This window comes from Scyliorhinus torazame, chromosome 1 (assembly GCF_047496885.1).
Source record: "Scyliorhinus torazame isolate Kashiwa2021f chromosome 1, sScyTor2.1, whole genome shotgun sequence".
NCBI lineage: Eukaryota > Metazoa > Chordata > Chondrichthyes > Carcharhiniformes > Scyliorhinidae > Scyliorhinus > Scyliorhinus torazame.
In genome coordinates, this window is record NC_092707.1 from 159,653,234 (window position 1) to 159,680,128 (window position 26,895).

The 26,895-nt window shown below is 50.5% G+C and overlaps 1 protein-coding gene across 2 annotated transcripts in view; it reads right to left on the reverse strand.

The window, feature by feature from the left end:
* LOC140415638 (phosphatase and actin regulator 4-like) overlaps positions 1-21,211 on the reverse strand; it is a 372,692-nt gene extending 351,481 nt beyond the window's left edge. For both annotated transcript variants that reach the window (XM_072501076.1, XM_072501075.1), the window contains exon 1: positions 21,141-21,211. The gene's annotated coding sequence lies outside the window, so the exon portion shown is untranslated. The remainder of the gene's footprint in view (positions 1-21,140) is intronic.
* Positions 21,212-26,895: the final 5,684 nt, after the last annotated feature.

The following is a 26,895-nucleotide window of genomic DNA, read 5'->3' on the forward strand; positions in this document are numbered from 1 at the left end:
GAGATTGGAAGAATTGGGGGAGAAATCAGGGCAGCACGGTAGCATTGTGGATAGCACAATTGCTTCACAGCTCCAGGGTCCCAGGTTCGATTCCCGGCTTGGGTCACTGTCTGTGCGGAGCCTGCACATTCTCCCCATGTGTGCGTGGGTTTCCTCCGGGTGCTCCGGTTTCCTCCCACAGTCCAAAGATGTGCAGGTTAGGTGGATTGGCCATGAAAAATTGCCCATAGTGTCCAAAAATTGCCCTTAATGTTGGGTGGGGGTTACTGGGTTATGGGGATTAGGTGGGGTTACTGGGTTATGGGGATAGGGTGGAGGTGTTGACCTTGGGTAGGGTGCTCTTTCCAAGAGCCGGTGCAGACTCGATGGGCCGAATGGCCTCCTTCTGCAATGTAAATTCTATGAAATATAGGCTTGGGCAAGGGGAAGGGTTTAGATACCTGCAACTCTGAGACTTTGCTAGAAAGGAGGTTCAGAGCTTCCCGATGGCGCCAACCCCCTCATTGTTGGAAGAGGTATTGACAGCAGGGGAATTGGAGAAGGGGCGGTGTTGGCGATCTACAGGAGGATTCTGGGGGAGGACGGGGAGTCCATGGAGGGGATTAAAGCCAAGTGGGAGGAAGAGTTGGGAAGGTTATGGAAGACGGCTGTGGTGTGTGATGCTCCGGAGGCTGAATGCCTCAACCTCATGCGCGAGGTTGGGGCTGATACAGCTGAAGGTCGGGTATAGGGCGCACCTCATGAGGGCATGCATAAGCCGGCTCTTTGAGGGGGTGGAGGACGTGTGTGAGCTATGTAGGAGGAGCCCCGTAAACCCATGTACATATGTTTTAGGCCTTCCCAAAGCTGGAGAAGTATTGGAGGGAGTTTTTCAGTGTCATCTCGGGGGCACTACACATGAACTTGGAACCAGGGCATTTTCGGGGTGTCGGACTGGCCCGAGCTGCAGGTGGGTGCGGGGGCAATGTTTTAGCCTTCGCCTCGCTGATTGCCCGGAGGCGAGTCCTGTTGGGGTGCAGGTCAGCTTCTCCGTCCTGTGCCTTGGCTTGGCAGGGGGGCTCTAATTTAATTTCTGACTCTCGAGAAGGTGAAGTTTGAGCTGAGGGGGATGAAGGCAGGGTTCTACAATTTTTTAAAAAAAATTACTTTTATTCAAAATTTTTGTCAAAAACGTAATTTTGCATGACCATGTGCAACCATGAACATGACAAAATGAAATATAAGTTAACCATATATACAAGGAAAAGGACAATACAATGTAACGATTAACCCCCCCCCCCCCAACCCCGGGATGCTGCTGAACATTACTGCTCTCCTAGAAAGTCGAGGAACGGCTGCCACCTCCGAGAGAACCCCGCCATGGACCCTCTCAAGGCAAACTTTATTTTCTCGAGACTTGAGAAACCCAGCCATGTCACCAACCCAGGTCTCCATACTCGGGGGCTTCGAGTCCCTCCACATTAAAAGGATCCGTCTCCGGGCTACCAGGGGGGCAAATGCCAATACGTCGGCCTCTTTCGCTTCCTGAACTCCCGGATCGTCCGACACACTAAAGATCGCTATCTCTGGACTCGGCACCACCCGCTTGTCCAAGATCTTGGACAATGCCTCAGCAAAACCCTGCCTCGTCCCCCGGTGGAGCCTAAAGTATTCCGGCCTCACCCTGTTCGTGCACACACTTGCCACGGGGCGGGTTCTACGATTCATGGGGACTGTTTATTATGCGCTTTAGAGAACTGGTTGCCATTGGACATTGGGGTAGGGGGGGTTGCTGGGGCTATTGTTGTCTTTGATTACACTGTTTACTGATAGACTGTTAATTTTCTACCTGGAATGTATGGGTGGATGTTTTGGTCTGTATATTGAGGTGGGTGCTGTTTTTGTTTGGGGGATTGATATTGTATTCGTTTTTTTGTTTGTTTTTTCTTTTGTTGCTTATTTGAAGAAAATGAGGAGAATAAAAAGATTTTAAAAAAAATAATTTTTGAAAAGGGACCTGGAGAAATACTTGAGGGGGAAAAATTATAGGGATAAGGGAAACAGACAAACAAGTGGAACTAATTGGATAACTTTATCAATTAGCAGACACGATAGGATGAATGACTTCTTTCTGTGCTGTATCAATCTATACTTCTGTTGTTTGGACTATATACAACTCCAGAGCTGCATCAGCATGCCTGACTGCAGTTGTACCAAACCGCATAGCATTGTTATCACATGGACTGCAGTGGCTCATTTCTGTGGCCCCTTCAGCAATCTCAGGGCAATTGGGATGTGCAATTAATGCTATCCTCGCCAGCGATGTCCAAATCCTGAGAATGAACAATCTCTAAAAGAAAAGATTCGGACACTAGAATTTGACAGACGCTCCTCCCCAGATATAATAGGCCCACCAACTTCATCTTGACAAATTACGCAATAACCCATTTTTGTACATCATAATGGATAAAGGTTTCACTACAAAATAACAAATGAAATAAATTTACCTGCTTTGAGGTTCCGTAATGAGCAACACCATCGTACTTAATTCATAATCTTTATTCTCACAAGGCTGGGTCACTGTCTGTGCGGAGTCTGCAAATTCTCCCCGTGTATGAATGGGTTTCCTCTGGGTGCTCCGGTTTCCTCCCACAGTCCAAAGATGTGAGAGTTAGGTGGATTGGCCGTGCTAAATTGCCCTTAGTGTCCAAAAAATGTTAAGTGGGGGTTACTGGGTTACGGGGATAGGATAGATATGTGGGCTTCAGTAGGGTGCTCTTTGTAAGGGCCGGTGCAGACTCCTTGGGCCGAATGGCCTCCTTCTGCACTGTAAATTCTATGATTCTATGATAAGTAGGCTTACATTAACACTGCAATAATTTGGCTATATGTGCAGTATTTGAATTGCAGAAAAAAGTGGAGGTCTAGCTCAGAGGCACATCTTGGAGAAAACTGAAGGCACGCAAATTGGGCTTACCACATGGAGTTGAAACAGTCTGATCTAGGTCCAAAGTTTGGGCCTACTCCCTGTGCAAGCTGATGGCACTTTATCATGGAAATCATATAGTTTATAGTGATGAAGACGTTCAGTGCAATTCACCCAGCATTGAGACTCGGAACAGGTAAGAATGTGTACTACCTATACTGTAGCTGAGAATGTGTACTACCTGTACTGTAGCTGAGAATGTGTACTACCTGTACTGTAGCTGAGAATGTGTACTACCTGTACTGTAGCTGAGAATGTGTACTACCTGTACTGTAGCTGAGAATGTGTACTACCTGTACTGTAGCTGAGAATGTGCACTACCTGTACTGTAGCTGAGAATGTGCACTACCTGTACTGTAGCTGAGAATGTGTACTACCTGTACTGTAGCTGAGAATGTGCACTACCTGTACTGTAGCTTTGAAGATTAGGACATTTTGCACCTCATTATTATGAATATTAGATTTGTTCCATATTTCAAATAGATCATGGCTGATCTGTATCTTAGCTCCATCTACCTAATTTGGATCCATATCCTTTAATACCCTTGCCAAGCCAAAATCTAGCAATTTCAGTTTTGAAATTTACAATTAATGCCTAACTTCTCCACACCCCAGCTTCAATAGTTTTTTTGGGCTCAGATTTTAAAATGTTCAGTGCCTTCTGTGTCTTTCCTTTCATCGCCTCTGAACAGACTATCTAATTTTAAGGTTATGCACTTTGTTCTGGACTCTCCCATCAAAGGAAATTGTCTCTTTTGATTTACATTATCAAATATTTGAACCATATGAAACAATTAGATCAATTAGATCAGCCCCGAGTCTTCTGTGCACAAGAGAATACCAACCTAGCCTATGCAACCTTTCTTCATAATTGACAAAGACTCATTCAGACTTGAAACATTAGCTCTGTTCCCTCTGCACATTAGGGTGTGATTTACTGGAACAGTTTGTAAGTGTGGTAACGAGCGAGAACAGCCATGAGGTTCCCGAATCTTGACCCAGCAAGGCCATCACTGATATCAAACGTTAATTAGTCCACTTAACGAGGCCCCATGGGCTTCACGCTGTAAATGATGGTCCCGCCAACTGATTCGTTGGGACTGCGCTTGCCAGCTCCCTGCCAACAAGGGGGAACAGCACTTAAACTGATTGTGCATTGCAGACCCCACACAGCTCGCAGCCATGCCACCGAGGAGACCAGCCCCACGATAAGAGGATGCCGACCTGGCCAGAATGTTGGACATGGTTGAGTATAGACGGGATGCTCTGTTCCCCCCGAGGGGCTCGGAGGGTCAGCCGCAGGGCAGCCAATGTCATGTGGGAGGAAGTAGCAATGGCCGACAGCTCGTGGAGGGTCACCAGGAGAACTGGCGCCCAGTGCCGTAAGAAGATCAACAACATCCACCGGATCACACGGGTGGCCCCCTGGCATTGTCCCAACCCTGGCCCAGCACCCGCCCCCGCTTACCAGCACCCATGCCCAGCACCATAACGTGACCCCACCCACCCATGTCCAGCAGTGTTGCCCACGCCTGCCCCCACCATCGCACCCCCCATTCTCCCCGCCCTCCGGAATGAACGCTTCATGCGGCTCACGGTGCCCTCTAGTGTCCCCGCAGGAGACGTTGGCTCACAAAAGACGAGAGAGGGCCCACAGGGGCGGCAGAGTGCCGAACATCAGAGGTCCTTCTACGAGGAGTGGCCCCTGGAGGTCGCCGGGGACAGATTGTGGTCACCGACGTAGAGGTTGGTGTATCGTGCAGTGATGAGGATCCATCAGCCACCGCTCAGATGACCTGTCACACATGAGTTGTTGATGCCATACAGAACGATCCTTCCACATGGCCACTATCCCGCAGGATCTCCATCTGACGGTGCCTGCCCAACCAGGATGGTCCCCCACCCTGCTTCACAAGATAACCCCTCGGAGGAAAGCTCCAAGGAGACCACCATATTCACAGCACAGCTATCACCCCCCACCCTCCACCAGCGCAGAGCCACACACATCGGTGGGCAACAGTAGTGGACAGGCTTCTTAGGCACATTCTGTGAGCACCACACAGTGGCTGATGCACATCAGGTTGAGACAGGAATGCCCAGGCGAGACAACAGTCGGGGGTCTGCTGGATCCAAGGACCCAGCTGGGTCCCAGCCGGATGCTCAGCCTCTGGACCAGGTCTACCCAGAGCTGATGCAGACGATAGGGTGCGGCCATGATATTCAGAGAGGGATGTTAGTGACACTCCAGCAGGTCCAAAACCAACTGGAGGTGTACCAGAGGCTACGGGGCAGGAGATAGCACCAGCAACCCTTTGCACCGAGGCCAACACTGCTCAATGGAGAGCCTGATGCATGACACTGGCAGCATGATTGGTGGCGTCCAAGGTGTGGCTCAGTCATGATGGCCATGGGTGAGGGCCTCAGTAGCATGTCTGACTCACTGGGGAACATGTCCCAGTCTCAGATGGATCATTCTGAGATGTTGAGGTGCATGTCCCAGTCTCAGGTGGGTATTGCTGAGGTACTCCCCCTGGTCGCTGGGGAACCTTGCCGGGTTCCAGAGCATGTCCCAGTCACTGAGGAGCGTTTCCGAGGGTGTTGACACAATGCTGCAGAGAATGGGGAGCCACCAGGGCTGACAGAGCCAGATGATGCAGGGGCAGCTGGGGCTCAATCCAGCTGCCCCTCTGTCCCGACGTGACCTCCATGGCCTGAGGGGCACTGACCGGGAGAGGGTGCTGGGTGCCAACCCAGAGCCATCCTAAGGTGGCAACCAGCTCTCCCAAGTTCTCCCCCCACCCTGGCAACAGCGCGTCTTGGAGTCAACCCCTTGAACAAGGTAGAATGATAAGGCATGTGCCGCCGGCAAGTGGGCCCGGTCCTCCAGCCCCATGACCCCCAGAGGACAGGGGCATTAAAGGCCATGGGGCTTGGTAAACAGCAGGCTGCCTCCACCTCTGATTTGCATTCTGGGGACACACCTTGATGCAATGGTACAGCGTGTTGAGGATCACAGAGGGCAATGGGAGGAAAGGGGGGTGCTGGGGGTGAGGGGGAAGGGAGTCATGGAGGAGGGGGAAGGGGGTAGGAGGGTGGGGGGAAGGTGTAGAGGAAGGGAGGGATAGGTGGAAAAGGAGGGTGCAGCACCATCGGGAGGCTAGGTGCAGTTGGGGACACATATGTACAGCATTAAAAAGTGTTGTACCCAAGGGCAGCACGGTGGCACAGTAGTTAGCATTGCTGCCTCATGGCGCCGAGGTCTCAGGTTTGATCCTGGCTCTGGCTCTCTGTCCATGTGGAGTTTGCACATTCTCCCTGTGTCTGCGTGGGTTTCACCCTCACAACCCAAAGGTGTGCAGGGTAGGTGGATTGGTCACGCTAAATTGCCCTGTAATTGTAAAAGATTAATTGGGCACTCTAAAAAAATGTTTTAAATGTTGCACCCGAGATGTATGGGCCGGATTCTCCAATCTGACACCGGCGTGAAAAGCAGCGGCAACCACTCTGGCGTCAACGGTCCTCGATCATCAGGTATTAGCTGCAAGTGTTGGGCACACTGGATAAGTGGGGCTTGTTCAAGGATCAGCTACTGCGCGTTCTTGATAAGTATGTACCGGTCAGGCAGGGAGGAAGGCGTCGAGCGAGGGAACCGTGGTTTACCAAGGAAGTGGAATCTCTTGTTAAGAGGAAGAAGGAGGCCTATGTGAAGATGAGGTGTGAAGTTTCAGTTGGGGCGATGGATAGTTACAAGGTAGCGAGGAAGGATCTAAAGAGAGAGCTAAGACGAGCAAGGAGGGGACATGAGAAGTATTTGGCAGGAAGGATCAAGGAAAACCCAAAAGCTTTCTATAGGTATGTCAGGAATAAGCGAATGACTAGGGAAAGAGTAGGACCAGTCAAGGACAGGGATGGGAAATTGTGTGTGGAGTCTGAAGAGATAGGCGAGATACTAAATGAATATTTTTCGTCAGTGTTCACTCAGGAAAAAGATAATGTTGTGGAGGAGAATGCTGAGCCCCAGGCTAATAGAATAGATGGCATTGAGGTACGTAGGGAGGAGGTGTTGGCAATTCTGGACAGGCTGAAAATAGATAAGTCCCCGGGACCTGATGGGATTTATCCTAGGATTCTCTGGGAGGCCAGGGAAGAGATTGCTGGACCGTTGGCTTTGATTTTTATGTCATCATTGGCTACAGGAATAGTGCCAGAGGACTGGAGGACAGCAAATGTGGTCCCTTTGTTCAAAAAGGGGAGCAGAGACAACCCCGGCAACTATAGACCGGTGAGCCTCATGTCTGTAGTGGGTAAAGTCTTGGAGGGGATTATAAGAGACAAGATTTATAATCATCTAGATCGGAATAATATGATCAGGGATAGTCAGCATGGCTTTGTGAAGGTTAGGTCATGCCTCACAAACCTTATTGAGTTCTTTGAGAAGGTGACTGAACAGGTAGATGAGGGTAGAGCAGTTGATGTGGTGTATATGGATTTCAGCAAAGCGTTTGATAAGGTTCCCCACGGTAGGCTATTGCAGAAAATACGGAGGCTGGGGATTGAGGGTGATTTAGAGATGTGGATCAGAAATTGGCTAGCTGAAAGAAGACAGAGGGTGGTGGTTGATGGGAAATGTTCAGAATGGAGTACAGTCACAAGTGGAGTACCACAAGGATCTGTTCTGGGGCCGTTGCTGTTTGTCATTTTTATCAATGACCTAGAGGAAGGCGCAGAAGGGTGGGTGAGTAAATTTGCAGACGATACTAAAGTCGGTGGTGTTGTCGATAGTGTGGAAGGATGTAGCAGGTTACAGAGGGATATAGATAAGCTGCAGAGCTGGGCTGAGAGGTGGCAAATGGAGTTTAATGTGGAGAAGTGTGAGGTGATTCACTTTGGAAGGAATAACAGGAATGCGGAATATTTGGCTAATGGTAAAGTTCTTGAAAGTGTGGATGAGCAGAGGGATCTAGGTGTCCATGTACATAGATCCCTGAAAGTTGCCACCCAGGTTGATAGGGTTGTGAAGAAGGCCTATGGAGTGTTGGCCTTTATTGGTAGAGGGATTGAGTTCCGGAGTCAGGAGGTCATGTTGCAGCTGTACAGAACTCTGGTACGGCCGCATTTGGAATATTGCGTACAGTTCTGGTCACTGCATTATAGGAAGGACGTGGAGGCTTTGGAGCGGGTGCAGAGGAGATTTACCAGGATGTTGCCTGGTATGGAGGGAAAATCTTATGAGGAAAGGCTGATGGACTTGAGGTTGTTTTCGTTGGAGAGAAGAAGGTTAAGAGGAGACTTAATAGAGGCATACAAAATGATCAGGGGGTTAGATAGGGTGGACAGTGAGAGCCTTCTCCCGCGGATGGAAATGGCTGGCACGAGGGGACATAACTTTAAACTGAGGGGTAATAGATATAGGTCAGAGGTAGGTTCTTTACGCAAAGAGTAGTGAGGCCGTGGAATGCCCTACCTGCTACAGTAGTGAACTCGCCAACATTGAGGGCATTTAAAAGTTTATTGGATAAACATATGGATGATAATGGCATAGTGTAGGTTAGATGGCTTTTGTTTCGGTGCAACCTCGTGGGCCGAAGGGCCTGTACTGCGCTGTATTGTTCTATGTTCTATGTTCTATGTTCTATGTTCTATGTTCTATGTATGCTCCCTTTCCTCGGGGGCTAGGTCGGCGCCGGAGTGGTCTCCGCAGCTCCACCCAGTGCGACACGGCCGGCGCGTGTTCGCGCATGCGCGCCATGGCCCGTGATTCCCTGCATGCGCGTGGGTTCCTGTCTCCACACCGGCCCCCGGGCAATATGGTGGAGCCCTACTGGGGCTCAGCTTGGTGGAACATAGGCCCCCACAGAACTAGCCCGCCCGCCGATTGGGTAGCACTGATCGCGGGCCAGGCCACCGTGGAGACCCCCCCCCCCCCCCCGCCCGGGGTCGGATCCCCCCGTCCCCCGCACACAGAACTTCCAGGTCCCGCTGTGTGGAACCATATGTGACCCATGCTGGAGGGACTCGGCCGAACTCAGCGGCCACTCGGCCTGTCGAGGCCTGCGGCGCCCGAGAATCGGCGCCGGCGAATTGGCGAGCCGGTGTCGGGGTGGTGTGGCGTGATTGTCCCGCCCCCCCGGGGATTCTCCAACCCAGCATGGGGTAGGAGAATCCCGGCCATGACCTCTGGCACTATCTTCCGCAATGTGACCAACTACCAATCACCTGCCCCACCTCCCCAGGTAGGGTGGTCCCGGATTTTCCCCCCTACCCGGACACACCACGTGCAGGTGATGGGTGTGAGCAAGCACACAGCAGACAGGCAGGAGTCAGACTGTGGCATAGATTGAAGAACACCAGCGCTCAGCTCTCAGCGGGTTATCGTCGCCCCCTTGCCCTCGACAGTGACCCGTTGGCAGTGCCGCCACAATCCCAGTACCCTGGGGTGATGTTACACAGACCCTGGGAGGGTGGAACAGGGTAGTGGGTAGGCGGGAATGAATGGGGAGGAAAGGAGGAGGGGGGAGGGGGGAGGGAGATGTCGGATGCAGCCATGTCCTATGTGAAACGGGCGAGGGTGATGACCGCCCTGGCCCTCCAGTTTGCCGGACACTTGGCGGTTCCGCCTGTTCTCCATCATCCAAAGGGTCCGATGGGTCCGCCCCAGGCTCATCCTTCAACCTTCCTGGTCCAGCACCTACTCATCCTCCTCCTACGAGTGGCAGTGTGTTTCTCCCCCTTCACTTCCAGCATATCGGCCCGCTGCTGTGCCGTTGTGGAGGGCACTGCAGATCACCATGGTGGGCATCCCTCCGGGGGTGTACTTTAGTGCATTTTGAGAAGTCCATTGCACAGCTCAATGACAACACGGATGTTTGAATGGGCCTTGTTGGATCGGTTCACCGGTATCTGTAATGGCGTCATTAGCCAGGTCCTCAGCAGGTACCCCTTATTCCCCAAGAGCCAACGGGCCATCTTGGGCTGTTCCTCAAAGAGGGTGGGGATGTCCAACTGCCCCAGTATGTAGCTGTTGTGCACATTCCCCGGGAAGCGGGCACACATGTGCATGATCTTCATGAGCTGGACTTTCAGGGAGTGGAACCTCGTCCTGTTGATGTAAGGCACTCCCTGACGTTCGGTACGCACAAGGCCCACACGCGTGCCATGTATTACCCCCTGGACCTAGAGTATCCAATCGATAGCGGAGAATCCCTCTGCCTGGGCATCTATTTGGGGTCGGTCCAGATCAAATTTTATATTTTGAGCTGCACAGGTAAACAGGGCATCCTGGGATGATCCTGAGGTGAAAAGTTCAGGGCTGCAGTGACGTTGACAGCCACCGGGAGCAGGTATCCTCCTCCTCCTCCATGTGGTGTCAAGTCTGCAAGGTTGTGAGACTGGCGACCAGCTGTGAGACTGGTGTCTTCTACCCTAGGATCCTCCAATCCGCATGCGCCCCCCTCCACGACATCCCCTGCCATCCAACTCGCCCCTCCCATGCATTCCTGGACACAACAGGTGCTGGGACCCGGCCCTTCAGTGTCCAGATGTTGGCCGCTGTGTCCTAGGCGTTGCCTCCTGCAGTCTCCAGGCCTCACGGTCTGATTGGGATGCCAGGCAACAACTCCTGCATGCTATATGGCACACCTTCCCATGGGAATCCACTTGGGAGTTGTGAAGTGCTCACCTTTTTTTTTTCCAAATTCAGAGTACCCAATCAATTGTTTCCAATTAAGGGGCAATTTAGCATGTCCAATCCACCTAGCCTGCATATCTTTTGGGTTGTGGGGGTGAAACCCACGCAAACACGGGGAGAATGTGCAAACTCCACATGGACAGTGACTCAGAGCTGGGATCGAACCTGGGACCTTGGCGTCGTGAGGCTGCAGTGAAGTGCTCACTTAGCTATGATTGCCAATTCCCTATTAGCAATAGCCTTCACTGGGAGTTATGGGTAGTTGGTGGGACATACAAGCAGGGGCTGGCTGGAGTTGCCACCATTTTAGGTACACACATCCAGGAAGTGGCATCGTAGACACAGGCGCTTAGGCACCCACCACCCACCCCCACGGTAGCTCACTCACTCCCTCTCCCCGAGCACTGGTGCAGCAACCCCAGTACCCCGGGCTCATTGCCTGGGATCGAAGATGGCTACTCACCTCTTGGATCCCCACAGCAGTCATCCGCTAGCTTCACGTTTTTAAAAGGTGTACTAATCGGCACCCGCATGACCACAGCATCATGGTCGGCCGTTAGATGGGGGGGGGGGGGGGGGGGGGGGGCGGTTCCCGTTAATTGTATGGAGATTGACTTTATTAAGTCTTTATTAATAAGATTGACTTATTATTATATAAGCGGTTATTATTCATTTCATGCCACGCCAGGATCCTGATTTCACCAATCAGGCCACTTAGATCGCAAACCAATAGAAGCCCTGTGCGGTTGCCAATTTTGGGCTCTCCCGCAATCTAACTGCTTTGTAGTGCTCTCGCTCACGTGCGACGTGGCCATAAAATCGCGAACCATGTTGTCAGACCTGCTGAGATTGTACAACGTTTTCTGCTTTTTGTTTCAGATTCCAGCATCTGCAATAATTTGCTTTTGTCATACTTTACCCCTTCAACCATGGCATAATTCGAGTGAATCTATGCTAAACTCCTTCAAGGCCAGGATATTCTTCCTTAGGCACAGTGGCCTGAACTAGACACAGGCCACAGCAAATGCTCTTTGTGAATTCTCAGCATTGTAAATTTACAATACATACGTTTATGCCAACACCAATACTTATAGCTTCTGCCTCCTCCTTCACAGCCTGTGATGACCTACCAAGGCCCAGCATTGAGGCCCGATTGAAATTGTCCATTTTAACTGAAAGAATTGGGCACTTTAAAACAAGCCACAGTCGCTCCAGCACAACCTCATGGGAATTTGGACTGACCAAGTTTGAATACACTAATGGTCAGACAAGCTGCCAATACATGTCCGGACATGCGCTGTCAATCGGCCATCAAGAGATAATCGATCTGATTGGTATGCACCGATCTATTGTTGCAAACCCAGACCAGGCCAGCCTGGAGTTTCTGCCGTCACCTTATTTGGCAAGGTATACGTGCAACAAGGCCACTGGAGATGGACACCTGGGGCGGGCCCAAGGGGGCATCAATCGGATCATTGGACACTAAAATCCCCTTTCGATATCCCATTGGCCAAAAAGCCACAGGAAGTGGGAGAAGGACGCAAAGCCAGAGGGAGGATACAAACAGGCACTCTGGACCCCTTGGCAGCGAAGACTCGGCGTACAAGGTGACCGTGACCAGATAAGAGAAGTGAAGACTAGACCAGAAGGAAGGAAAGAAAAGACCGCCAGTGAGTATCACCTTTGTGAAGATGGGCCAGGAGGGCAACATGGTGGCACAGTGGTTAGCACTGCTGCATATGGCGCTGAGGACCCAGGTTCGAATCTCGGCCCTGGTCACTGTCTATGTGGAATTTGCACATTCTCCCCGTGTCTGCATGTGTTTCACCCCCACAACCCAAACATGTGCAGGGTAGGTGGATTGGCCACACTAAATTGCCCCTTAATTGGAAAAAAATAATTGGGTACTCTAAATGAAAAAAAAATGGGCCAGAGGAACTCCAGCAATCAGACCCATAGATCTACCAAGACATCTTTGTGGGTAGTCTGCACTGATCTTGGGCACCTCTAGTATTTTGCGGGTAATTTAAGGGTTAATTGTGTTTAATAAATATCATTGGATTTTGAACTCGTGTTTGTGGTTTGTTTCCTCGTAAATCAAGACACCCTGGGTAAAACCTTTGAGTAAGTGAACTGGTCAAAAGCACCTGGGGCGAGATTCTCTGACCCCCTGCCGGGTGAATCCCGCCCTCACCGGTTGCCGAATTCTCCGGCACCGGAGATTCGGCAGGGGCGGGAATCGCGCCGCGCCGGTTGGCGGGCACCCCCCCGCGATTCTCCGGCCCGGATGGGCCAAAGTCCCGCTGCTAGGGTGCCTGTCCCACCGGCGTGGATTGAACCACCTACCTTACCGGCGGGACAAGGCTGCGCTTGCGGGCTCCGGGGTCCTGGGGGGGGGTCGCGGGGTGATCTGGCCCCGGGGGGTGCCTCCACGGTGGCCTGGCCTGCGATCGGGGCCCACCGATCCGCGGGCGGGCCTGTCCCGTGGGGGCACTCTTTTCCTTCCGCCTTAGCCACGGTCTCCACCATGGCGGAGGCGGAAGAGACTCCCTCCACAGCGCATGCGCGGGGATGCCGTGAGCGGCCGCTAACGTTCCCGCGCATGCGCCGCCCGGAGATGTCATTTCCGCGCCAGCTGGTGGGGCACCAAAGGCCTTTTCCGCCAGCTGGCGGGGTGGAAATTAGTCCGGCACGGGCCTAGCCCCTCAAGGTTGGGGCTCGGCCCCCAAAGATGCGGAGGATTCCGCCCCTTTGGGGCAACGCGATGCCCGACTGATTTGTGCCGTTTTTGGCACCAGTCGGCGGACATCGCGCCGATACCGGAGAATTTCGCCCCTGAGGTTTTACAGGTACAACAAGCCCTTCCACTTACTAAAGTTTTGTTGCATTGCCAGTCCAGAAGCAAATCAGTCAGTGATGTGCTCTGACACTGGATCACATTCTGCCAGGATTTACAAGAAAATGTGTCTGGGATGATTTGTCTATCATTGAATTTTGCTTGTTGGCCTAGCCAAAATAGGGAATTATCATATGAGGGGCCTGTTTACTAAAACATTCATAGCTGTCATTTGAACGCAGTGATAGCCTCACCTCCATGCTCCTTATTAATCTCATCGGCAACTCAAATATTGGAACTCACAATGATATCCCTTCCATATCTCCCCACATGTTGCTTGTCTGGTGCTTGTCATAATATACACCAGTATATTATGGTGCAGACACTCACACACACACTGATGGACATGCAGTGGGACCAATCAGCATACACAACACCGCAGCCAATCACCAGTGAGAGCACACGCACTATAAAGACACGGGACAGGAGAGTTCCCGCTCATTCTAGTAGCAGCCCGCTCGGAGCACAGAGCTCACAGCCTGCAACACAGACATTCACCATGTGCTGAGTGCATCACCTGGTTAGGACTAGGCAAGGGTCAACAGTTAAAGCTGGTATTGCATTTACCCACAGTTCAAGTATGTTAATATAGTTAACCTTATAATAAAATAGAGTTGCACCACTTCAAGTGCTGGTGACCTGTTTGTGATCCAGAACACACAACACATCATGATACCAGGAGTGAACTGGTTCAGTCCAGATAGCCATACAGTGACAACCAGCAATGTCACCCAGGCAAGATGTTCAAGATCCGGGTTCCGCAGCAGCTCCAGTGCCACGGCGATCTCCGCGAAAACTGGCGGGCATTCCGGCAAAAGTTTGAAATCTTCCTGCTGGCAGCCGAACTAGAAGACCTGGCCGATCCTTAAAAAATAGAGCTTCTCCTCACCATCGCCGGTGCCAGAGCAGAAGAAATCTTTTAAAAATTCAAGTTCTCCAAAATAGGAGCGACTTCCAGGCAGTCCTGGACAAATTCAGCAAATACTGTGAGGAAAACACACTCCAACCAGCAAGGAAAGGTAAGAGAAGCGCCAGTACTCACCTCGAGGCCAAAATCCCAGAGCAGAGAACGATTTTGGTCGGCAGCCATCTTTCTAAAGTGTCTGCATTTGCGCAGTTGTGCGACGCCGCGCATGCGCAATCACGAAAACGGCCATCAGTAAAGGAACCGCGATCTGCGCATGTGCAAACGCCTCCTACGTGCTACGTCATGCGCGTCATGACGTCAGAGGCCCCGGACCACGCCCATTTAAAGTGGAAACGTCGCAAATCAAAGAAAAAATCTTTTAAAGCTGAAAAACAACCTTCCTTCACCTGGAATGACAGCACAATCCCTCAAATTGAATCAGGAAATGAAATAAACCTCCAAAGAACCCTGCAACAAGCAGTTTACCCAAACCGAGTCCGATTCCGACTTCCCGCAGACCAGTGACACTGAGGACCCGAGGGAGCCTTTTCGAGTCACTGTTATAACAAAGAACAGGCTGTCCACGATTCAAAACCACCAGCCGCTGTCGGTGCACAGCATTGATCCAGACGACGAGTGGTGTGCCAACCTAACGGTCAACCGATCCCAGATACGATTCCGCCTGGACACTGGTGCTTCTGCTAATCTCCTAGCATGGTCAGCCTTTCAGACCCTTGGGGTTAAACCAACCATTCTTCTGTTGACCTGCCAACTAGTGGACTACAATGGCAACGTCATTCCTGCTACCGGTTCATGCCAACTCGAAGTGATGCACAACTCGCGAAAAGCCATCCTTCCCTTCGAGAGCGTGGGCTCCTCGAAGGACACTCTGCTAGGCACACAGGCGTGCAAACTCCGAAACCTCGTTCAACGAGTACACTCTCTCTCGCCAGAGGACACGTCTGCCTTCCAGGATGCGGACTGCAGGGCGCAACTCAATGCCATCATCGGCCAGCACCACGATGTTTTCGAAGGCATGGGCACGCTTCCATACACTTACAAAATCCTGCTCAAACAAGACGCCACGCCTGTGGTTCATGCACCTCGCAGAGTCCCAGCACCCTTCAAGGATCACCACAAGCAGCAGCTGCAGGACATCCAGGAGCACGGTAGCATTGTGGATAGCACAATTTCTTCACAGCTCCAGAGTCCCAGGTTCGATTCCGGCTTGGGTGACTGTCTGTGCGGAGTCTGCACATCCTCCCTGTGTGTGCGTGGGTTTCCTCCGGGTGCTCCGGTTTCTTCCCACAGTCCAATGATGTACAGGTTAGGTGGATTGGCCATGATAAATTGCCCTTAGTGTCCAAAATTGCCCTTAGTGTTGGGTGGGGTTATTGGGTTATGGGGATAGGGTGGAGGTGTTGACCTTGGGTAGGTTGTTCTTTCCAAGAGCCGGTGCAGACTCGATGGGCCGAATGTCCTCCTTCTGCACTGTAAATTCTATGATATGACCAAGGAGTGCTGTCCAGAGTGATGGAACCAACCGACTGGGTCAGTTCCATGGTGTGCGTAAAGAAGCCTTCCGACGAGCTCCAGATCTGCATTGACCCAAAGGATCTGAATCGCAACATAATAAGGGAGCATTACCCTATCCCCAAGCGCGAGGAGATCACGAGCGAGATGGCTCGGACCAACATCTTCACCAAACTTGACGCCTTGAAAGGATTCTGGCAAATTCAACTAGACAGGTCCAGCAGAAAGCTGTGTACCTTGAACACCCCGTTTGGCAGATACTGCTACAACAGGATGCCGTTTGGGAATATATCGGCATCAGAAGTATTCCACCGGATCATGGAGCAAATGATGGAGGGCATTGAGGGTGTGCGTGTCTATCTTGACAACATCATCATTTGGTCCACCACCCCGCAGGAGCATATCAGTTGCCTCCAGCGCGTTTTCAAATGAATACGGGATCAAGGCCTTCGCCTCAACAGAGCCAAATGTTCCTTCGGCCAGCGGAACTCAAGTTCCTAGGGAACCACATCTCCCGGTTGGGTGTGCGGCCTGATGCGGACAAGGTGGCAGCCATCACGGCCATGCAGAAGCCAGCGGATAAGAAGTCGGTCCTCCGATTTTTGGGCATGGTCAACTTCCTGGGGAAGTTCATTCACAACCTCGCCTCCCATACCACAGCTCTTCGGAACCTGGTCAGGAAGACGACAGACTTCCACTGGCTTCCTGCCCACGAGCGCGAATGGGAGGAGCTTAAGACCAAGTTTACCACGGCCCCGGTATTGGCATTTTTTGATCCCACGAAGGAAACAAAAATTTCAACGGATGCCAGCCAATCTGGCATTGGGGCGGTGCTCCTGCAACGCGATGAGGCCTCATCATGGGCCCCCGTTGCATATGCGTCACGCGCCATGACCCCCACGGAACAGCGCTACTTGCAGATCAAAAAGGAATGCCTGGGCCTGTTGACTGGGGTCGACAAATTTCATGATTACGTATACAGCCTCCCCCAATTCACTGTCGAGACCGACCATCGGCCGCTGGTCAACATTACACAAAAAGACCTGAATGATATGACTCCTCGCCTCCAGCGCATTCTGCTTAAACTCCGGCGGTACGATTTCCAGCTCCTATACACCCCGGGCAAGGACCTGATCATAGCCAACGCTCTGTCCAGGGCAGTCAACACCCCGTGCGACCCAGAGTGGTTCGCTATGTCTGCCAGGTTGACGCCCATGTGGCCTTCACGGCCTCCAATCTACCGGCCACGGATGAACGCCTTATCCACATTCGCTGCAAGACTGCGGCTCACCCCCTACTACAGCGTGTCATGCGCCACATGACGGACGGGTGGCTCAAGGGCCAAGGCCCGCTGTTCTACAATATCAGAGACGATCTGGCAGTAGTCGATGGTGTCCTCCTGAAGCTGGACCGCATCGTGATCCCGCACAGCATGCGCCAGCTCGTTTTGGAACAGCTACACGAGGGTCAACTTGACGTGGAGAAGTTCCGACGGAGGGCCCGAGAGGCTGTGTACTGGTCCGGCATCAATGAGAACCTCGCCAACACAGTGTTCAACTGCCCCACCTGTCAGAAGTTCCAGACGGCCCAACCACGTGAGACCCTACAGCCCAATGAATTGGTCACTTCCCCTTGGTCTAAGGTAGGCGTTGACCTGTATCATGCGCTCGGCAGGGACTATGTTCTGATTGTAGACTATTTTTCGAACTACCCGGAGGTCGTACGCCTGCACGACATCACATCATCGGCGGTCATCCGTGCCTGCAAGGAGACCTTTGATCGTCACGGCATCCCACTCACTGTGATGCCGGACAATGGCCCCTGCTTCGCGAGCCAGGAATGGTCCAACTTTGCCAGCAGGTACAACTTTGTGCATGTGACATCCAGTCCCCTGCACCCCCAATCCAATGGCAAAGCGGAAAAGGGCATCCACATCGTCAAACGGCTCCTCTGCAAGGCTGCCGATGTAGGATTCGACTTCTACCTCGCCTTGCTGGCCTTTCGTTCGGCCCCACTCTCCACAGGCCTGTCCCCAGCCCAGCTGCTCATGGGTCGCACCCTCAGGACCACAGTGCCGTCCATTCACGTCCCAGACCTCAACCACGTTCCGGTCCTTCAGCGGATGCCACAGTCTCGTGCACAACACAAGGCGACGCATGACGCTCGGTTGATTGATCCCCCTGTTCTGGCGCCGAATGACAACGTCCGCATCCATCTTCTGGAGGGTGGCTGGTCTGCAACTGCTGTGGTTCTTCAGCAGGTGGCTCGCCGCTCGTTCCTGGTGCCAGATGGTTCCATACGCCGCCGCAATCGGCGTGCCCTTCGTCTTGTTCCATGCTCACTACGTGATCCTCCACCGGTGCCACGCCCACCTGTTGTCCCCAACCTGGACTATGTGGAGATTCCGAATACTCTGCATCCTCCTCATTCTGCCGTGGCCCAGCCCGTTCCTCAGCCGGTGGCTCCTGACCCACCCTTGAGGCGGTCAACCAGAATTCGTCGCCCACCTCAGAGACTTGACTTATGAGTTTTACAATGTTGGACTCTCTGATCTGTTCTGTTATCCTGTTTCATCGTTCCAGTAGTTTGTATATAATGTTCATTCCGTTGTTGGTGTGACACCCTATTTCTCTGCACCACGCACCTTCCCGTGTAAATAGATTATCCTCATGTACATGGTCATGTAAATAACACACACACACATAGTCAGGTACATTCACTACACGATATTTATTGTCATGCAGGCACATGTTCTTTATATAAAAGGGGGGATGTCATAATATACACCAGTATATTATGGTGCAGACACACACACACACACACTGATGGACATGCAGTGGGACCAATCAGCATACACAACACCACAGCCAATCACCAGTGAGAGCACACGCACTATAAAGACAGGGGACAGGAGAGTTCCCGCTCATTCTAGTAGCAGCCAGCTCAGAGCACAGAGCTCACAGCCTGCAACACAGCCATTCACCATGTGCTAAGTGCATCACCTGGTTAGGACTAGGCAAGGGTCAACAGTTAAAGTTGTTATTGCATTTACCCACAGTTCAAGTATGCTAATATAGTTAACCTTATAATAAAATAGAGTTGCACCACTTCAAGTGTTGGTGACCTGTTTGTGATCCAGAACACCCAACACATCAGTGCCGGGCTTGGTAAAGAGGATAATATTACTGGGGTAAGGGCTCAACTTCATATCAGAAATGAAATGTGGAATAAGGAAACAATTAGAATAGAAGATTTGCTATATTACTCTCACTGTTAAACCTCACTTCTGCTTCCTCCATATGCTTCTGCAGTTAACTGGCTGCAGTATTCTCCACAGCTGTCAACAGCGGGGATCACTTTCAGCTTGTTCTGATATTTCACTCTCAGCAGTAAACATTCCTCTTCCGTTGGGCAAATTTTTCAGAGGCTCAGCCCCTAAAACGTGTTCCCAGTCGGCCAACATTGACACCGGGAGCTTGAATTCATAAAATATATCGCTGGCACTGTAATTCTGAAACTTCATTGTATGAATTGAACCCAGCTACTGGTATAATACTGAAACACTTACTTCTACTGTTGGTGGCGGTCTGATCCCACATCCTCTACAGCACCAAGGCCGCCTTTCTCCACTTCTGTAACATTGATTGGATTTACCCCAAACCCAACTAGTCCAATGTTTTCCTGCATAGCCTCCCACCTACCACCCTGTGTAAATTGTAGCTTATCCAGTTCACCTGCTGCCTGAATCCAAACTCGCACCATTCACCCCTTGCCCCATGTTTGGTGACCGACATTGGCTCCTGGTCCAGCAGTGCCTGAATTCTCAAATTCCCATTCTTGTGCTCAGTTTTCTTAGCGGCCTTGCTGCTCCCTATCTCTGCAACCTCCTCAAAACATCTGACTCGCAGGTGGCACAATGGCCCAGTGTTTAGTACTGCTGCCTCAAGGCGCCGAGTACCCGGGTTTGATCCAGGCCTGGGTCACTGTCCGAGTGGAGTTTGCACATTCACCCCGTGTTTGCGTGGGTCTCACACCCATAACCCAACGATGTACAGGGTAGGGTGATTGGCCACGCTAAATTGTCCCAAAATTGGAAAAAAAATAATTGGGTACTTTCAATTACAAAAAAAATCTGACTCGCTCAGATCTCTATACTTCAATTCTGGCATCTAACGCATTCCCCACTTCCTTCATGCACTTGATGGCCATGCTTCCGCTCAATAATTGCTTCACAGCTCCAGGGTCCCAGGTTCGATTCCCGGCTTGGGCCACTGTCTGTGCGGAGGCTACACGTTCTCCCTGTGTGTGCGTGGGTTTCCTCCGGGTGCTCCGGTTTCCTCCCACAGTCCAAAGATGTGCAGGTTAGGTGGATTGGCCATGCTAAATTGTCCTTAGTGTCCAAAATTGCCCTTAGTGTTGGGTGGGGTTACTGGGTTATGGGGATAGGGTGGAGGTGTTGACCTTGGGTAGGATGCTCTTTCCAAGAGCCGGTGCAGACTCGATGGGCCGAATGGCCTCCTTCTGCACAGTAAATTCTATGATCTATGATAATAACTTTCAACAGGGAGTTGGATAAATACATGAAGGGGAAAAATAATGCAGGGCTGTGGGGAAAGAGCTAGGGAGTGAGATTAATTGGATAGCTTTATCAAAGAGCTCTATCATATGGTCTACCTCTGCTCCTAGTTTCTATGTTCTCTGATCCTATGAATTAAACAAAAGCTTAACTGCAATTTAGTGATTAAAGGGACAGAAGAGCAGGACTTGAACACAGAAATGATTTTACCCCATTGCAGATTGGCCCTTTAAATCCAGCCTGGCTATTATTTTTGTCTCTTGCTCTTTCTCACCGCAGCTGCATGGTTCACAGGCCCACATCATTGCCACCCTCCCACACAGTGAAATTTAACATGTTGTATATTGTGGCCAAACAATGGAAATGTGTGGGATTAGGAGAACTGTGTCATGGCTAAACAATGGCAGGGGGGTGTGCATCACTTGACATAGGGACAATCTGTCAGTTTTGGTGGTGTCAGCATTTCTAAACCCATCCAGGCCATTGTCTGCCCCAGTCTACAAGAAAACCACTAGCCTCCACATCACCACTTCACATTGCTAAACTCTATAACCGAGAATCAAATAGAAAACTAACCAGGGTTCACGCCAGCCATGCTGTACAGGAGGCTTTTGATTCCAAAGGACAGAGTTATTGCCACATCCCTGTGGCAGGGCTGAAGGGCAGGGCTTTGAGTTCACAGTGTAATTTAACAATGCTTTGTGATTAATCCAATGAGCACTGTGTGAGGTGGGATGGCTGCAAGTCTCTCACTGTCAGCTGTTTCTCAGTGAGGCTGTCAGACATCATGTTGTGTGTGCCCACAGTGGTGTGCTCTATATTATTCTCACAGTCACAGCCATGAACATTGGGAGTAGAATGGCAACAGATTTCAGGAAAGCTTAGCCAGACTGGTAAAATGGGTCCACACAAGGCAGATAAAATTTAACATGGTGAAGTGTGACATGATGCAATTAGTCAGAAGAATAAGGAGGGGCAATATAAGCTAAATGGCACAATTTTAAGGAGATGCTGGAGCAGAGTGACCTGGGGTGTATGTATGTACACAAATCTTCAAAGGAGGCTGGATAAATTGAGAAGGTTGTTAAGAAATCATATCGATCTTGACTTTATTCATAGAGGAATGAACACATGGGAATTGGATGAATACTGATGCGGAATATTTTGCAGGGCTCTATGAAAAAGGCAGGGATTAACTGAATTGTTCTTCTGTAGAGCTGGCACAGAGATACTTGGCCAAATGGCCTCATTTTCTACTGTATGATTTTATTTTTCTGTGAACTGTTTATTTGTAGCTTCAGTATTTCAGGTACTATTACTTTACAATTCTACTGTTGGCATAAAGCCTCATGCTGAACCACATCCAAATCCCTCCGCCCAAACCTAGACCCGTTAACTCATCGCCTTGGGCATTTTGACCTATACTGGCTCCTGGCAAGGGAGGTGAAAGGAAAGGGTTAGGGGAAGGGGCGGCTAGGGGAGGGGACATCACTCTTGATAGTTTTACTGGGAAAAGCTGCTGGGAATCCAAGCTACAATTATCAACAGGAAGAATGTCACTTGCTGGGCGAGAGACACTTTTACAAGTTAGCACTTGCTGTAGCCTACATTCCTTGCACTCATTAAACCTCTAATCTATGTGTATAAGCCAATCACACACTGGTATGCTGGCTAAGTAAAAGCAATGTTATTCTGACAGTCAAAAGAAACAATATGCAGGTACTGGAAATCTCATCCTCCCTTGGTGCCCGACCCAGTTCTTCCCAATACACGCTGAATCAACAATGCACCTTTAGTTTGAGAGCGATAGATTTACTCAGGCTATGGTGTTCCTGCCTTTGTTCTTTTCCATCTCTTTCTCTGTTCACTTTTCTTTGGCCCTCTATTACAGGCTCACACTTTCTTTGTTCGGCACTGGTTTCAACAGAGACTGACCCCAAGCCTCCCCCCCCCCACACCCCCTCTCCTCAACCCCCCCAACCCTCTACCCCCAACTAGCTAACCACACCACCCCCACTCCCATGTTTGAGCCTCAGACAGGGAGTTTGGCGACATGCTATTCAGCTGTGCAGGGGATCGCCACCAATCGCAACCATTGCCATTATCAAATCAGCACACACGATTTGCACCCAAGGTCATTGGCAACATTCAGGACCTGGAATCTTGGCAAATTTTAACCCTTTCTACCCCAACACCAGAGATATCCATAGTAGAGCTTCCAAATTACACTTCAATGGAGATCTCCGCGGAAACTCAACACAGACTGAGGGATAGAAGGCCTTTCCATTTGAAGCTTTCCTTTATTAACGTGTCCCATGTAACTTTTATTGTCAAATAAAAGTAGAACAGAGTGATGTCCACACACATTCTCCCTTACCCTTGCAAAACTGTCTTTACTTGAGCCCTTGCTGAATTAATCTGTTAAGGTTTCAGTTGACCCCTCCTCCCAGTTATGAATATGCAGAGTGTCGAACAATGACATTTTGTAAAGTCTCATGCTTCTTTCTTGTCCCACCCATTTCCTCCCAGGGCATGCTCAATCAATTTGTGTCTATCCATCGCTATAACAACCTGCATAACAATCACCATAACAACAGGCACAATTAAAATCTGTAACATCATCATCTCACTTCTCCTCCCCGGGACAGTTTTAAATACATTTCGATTTCATCTGCTTATTGACATTATTTTAGAATGCACAAATTTCAGAATTTAAATAATTTGAAGTGTGGGATTATTTATGAATCAGAATCCTATTGCCTTGTTTACTGGAAATGGGCAGATGTAAAGATCCATTCTTTAGGCCTTTTTCAGTTATTTCTGGTCTAGTTTTAATACAGGTTTATAATGCTCTAAACACTACCACACACTTAAGATGGAAGTTTTGACATTCAAATTGGAGATTTTCTCTTGGGTTTCCATAGCAACAGAGAGTACCCAAGCAGATGGGTTTTTCTTTAACACATTCATGGGACGTGGGCGTCACTGGTAAAGCCAGCATTTCTTGTCCATCCCTTTGATTGTGATCCATCTTGAATGCAACTGATTCAGAGACAGTTAAGAGTCTGCCATATTGCTTTGGATCTGGAGTCACATATTGGCAAGGATAGCAGTTTTCCTTCCCAAAATGATACTGGTGAACCAGGTAGGTTTTAATGACAATCCTGTAATTTCATGGTCACCATTTTTAGTAATCGTGGAGGAGTCCGGAACAGAGAGTTAAAAGCAAAGGTTGATTTCCTAGAAGGACATTTTTACAAGTAACAGTCCCAGTCGGGACTACTCTGCAGCTTAGCTCCTATCTGGGTTGGCTTTATGGTACTGAATCAACTAGCCCACAGATTCATTGTTTTGCCCTGTGGGCCTTGGGGGGGGGGGGGGTCAGAACATCACACCTCCCTCCCTGAAGTCCGTAAGTCCCTCTAAAGAAGAGAGAGCAGAAGGACCTTCGCGCCTCTTTGCCTACGGCTACGCTTCCGGTCGCTGCAGGGCTGGGTCGGGGTGCATAGGATGTTGGGGAATGTCGTTTCCGTGATGATAGTCTTGGGGTACAACTGGCGGCTTATCCCTGGCCAGCCAGCCGTCGGAAGGCTCGGATGCCTGGGTCTCCACCTTAGAGCCAGAGTCCACCAGCTCTCGCATCTCGGTGTTTTGGCCTGAAGGGGCGATGCCTCCAGGCCTCCATGTATCGGGGCTGGAAGACGGTTCTTCTGATGGGGCGTGGCCTAATACTTCTGAGGTAGTCAAAGAGTTTCAGCACCGTTGCCGTGCACGTCTTCACAGGTCTGATTTGTTGCACCACTGTCCCTGGAATCCAAAGGGCACTGTCCCAGAAGTTTCAGCCGTACACCACGTCCCTGGTTTGAAACTCCTGATCCAGATCCGTCAGCTTTGACTTTGCCTCTGTAGGCCCTGCTCATGTTGTACTTTCCCTCCAATATTAGGGAATGTGAGCCTGAGGCACCTCCTGAGTCTCCAGTCCATCAACAGTTCCGCTGGTGCTACTCCCATTGCGGCATACGGTGTGGTCCGGTAGCTAAACAAAACCATGCCATTCACCATCTCCACGGACCGCTTGGACTGTTTTTCATCCTTCTCATGGGCTCGGTCAACCCATTTGAGGGGGAATGAAACGGGGCCCTACGGATGTACCACATTCCGTTTGCATTTGAATTCATCACTGGTGAATGGCTGTCGTTTTCTGTGACTAGCATCTCCGGGATGTTGTGGGTGCTGAAAAAACGAAGTAGCTTCTCAACCGTGGCCATTCCCATGGATATAGTGGGGTGACTGGTGGGAGATTCTGCTGCTCCTGGCCTGTGGTGCATTGTTGGGCCACTGGTTTGATTGCACCATCAAGCCTGGCCACACATAGCTTTTGGACAGCAATATAATTTTCGACACCCCGGGTGTCCGTTGTACAGATCCTGGAGAATCGCCTCTCTTCCCTGGCTTGGGACAACGATGCAAACTCCCCACAGGAGAATGCCGTCTTCCAGACTGAGCTCCTGCATCTTGAGTCAAAGGCCCATACATAGGTCCTCGGGCAGCCTCCCTTGCTGGCTCCTGTGTAAGACGATGTCGCATACTTTCGCCAATACTAAGTCCTTTTGCGTCCAGTCATGTATCTGGGTAGCGGTGAGCTGCAAGGTGTCCATGAAGTTGAGCGTTGGAAGTGGGGGCACCATAGGTGTTCAGAAGAATCACCGTCTGGCGATCATCCCCAACGATAGCGTTTGCCTTAAAAGAACAGCACATGGGCAGCACGGTGGCACAGTGGGTTAGCCCTGTTGCCTCACGGCACCGAGGTCCAAGGTTCGATCCCAGCTCTGGGTCACTGTCCGTGTGGAGTTTGCACATTCTCCCCGTGTTTGCGTGGGCTTCGCCCCCACAACCCAAAGATGTGCAGGGTAGGTGGATTGACCATGCTAAATTGCCCCTTAATTGGAAAAAATTAATTGGATACACTAAATTTATAAAACATATTAAATCCAGTTCTCTACACCCACATCGAATGCGTTGAGTCGGCCAAAGAGCAGCATTTTCAAAATGGTGCAAACCTTATTCCTTCATGAAGGGAGGTGGTCATGCTCCAAATGGTTAGCAGCACCGACTGTATTTCTGCTTTATCCTGGTCGCCAATTGAGTAATAGTGGAGGAGTCTGGAAAGAAGAGCCATAAAAAAGTTTGTTTCCTGGAAGAACGTATTTAAAAAAAATAAATTTAGAGTCCCAATTCATTTTTTCCAATTAAGGGGCAATTTAGCGTAGCCAATCCACCTACCCTGCACATCTTTGGGTTGTGGGGGCGAAACCCACGCAAACATGGGTAGAATGTACAAACTCCACATGGACAGTGACTCAGAGTCGGGATCGAACCTGCAACCTCGGCGCCGTGAGGCAGCAAGGCTAACCACTGTGCCACCGTGCTGCCCTAGAAGAACATATTTACAAGTGACAGTCCCAGTCCCAGTCGGGACTGCTTCACAGCTCGGCTCCTACCTAGGCTGGCTTTTATGGCACTGAATTAACTAGTCCTCTGATGGACGTCCGCCCCTCAGCGGGGCAGCTCGTACTCCATGAGGCTCATGGGGAGATTAATCGAGTCATCCTTGCGGATCTCGTGGGGGTTATAACATCATTACTGAGACCAGTATTTTATTCCGGATGCTGTTGAATTAATGGAATTTGAATTCTCCAGATGTTATAGTGGGGGTGGCATGGTGGCACAGTGGTTGGGACTGCTGTCTCACAGCGGCAGGGACCCGGGTTCGATTTTGACGTTGGGTGACTGTATGGAGTCTGTACGTTCTCCCCGTGTCTGCATGAGTTTCATCCGGGTGCTCCGGTTTCCTCCCACAGTCCAAAGATATGCAGGTTAGATAGACTGTCCATGCTAAATTGCCACTTTGTGTCCAAAGATTAGGTGGGGTCACGGGGAAAAAGCGGGTGAGCGAGCCTAGGTAGGGTGCTGTTTTGCAGGGTCCCTGCAGACTCGATGGGTTGAATGGCCTCCTTCTGCACAGTAGCGATTCTGTGGGACTGAAACCCATGTCCAGATCATTAGTGCAGGCATCTGGATTACTAGTCTAGTAACAGAACCACTTATCTATTGTATGCCCGACTCAGTAGGAGGAAGAATGTCTGAGATTACAATAGTTAAGGGTAGACAAGCCATGGCACACGGCCCATGGCCCTACAGGGGCAGATCCAAAAACAACTTTCAATTATATAGTTTGTGACTGTATCATGTTGTTCTAAGGTGCTTTACAGAGGGAGAGAGATCGGAAAAAATAAACTAAAATAGGTTGAAAAAGTAAACTATAATAGAT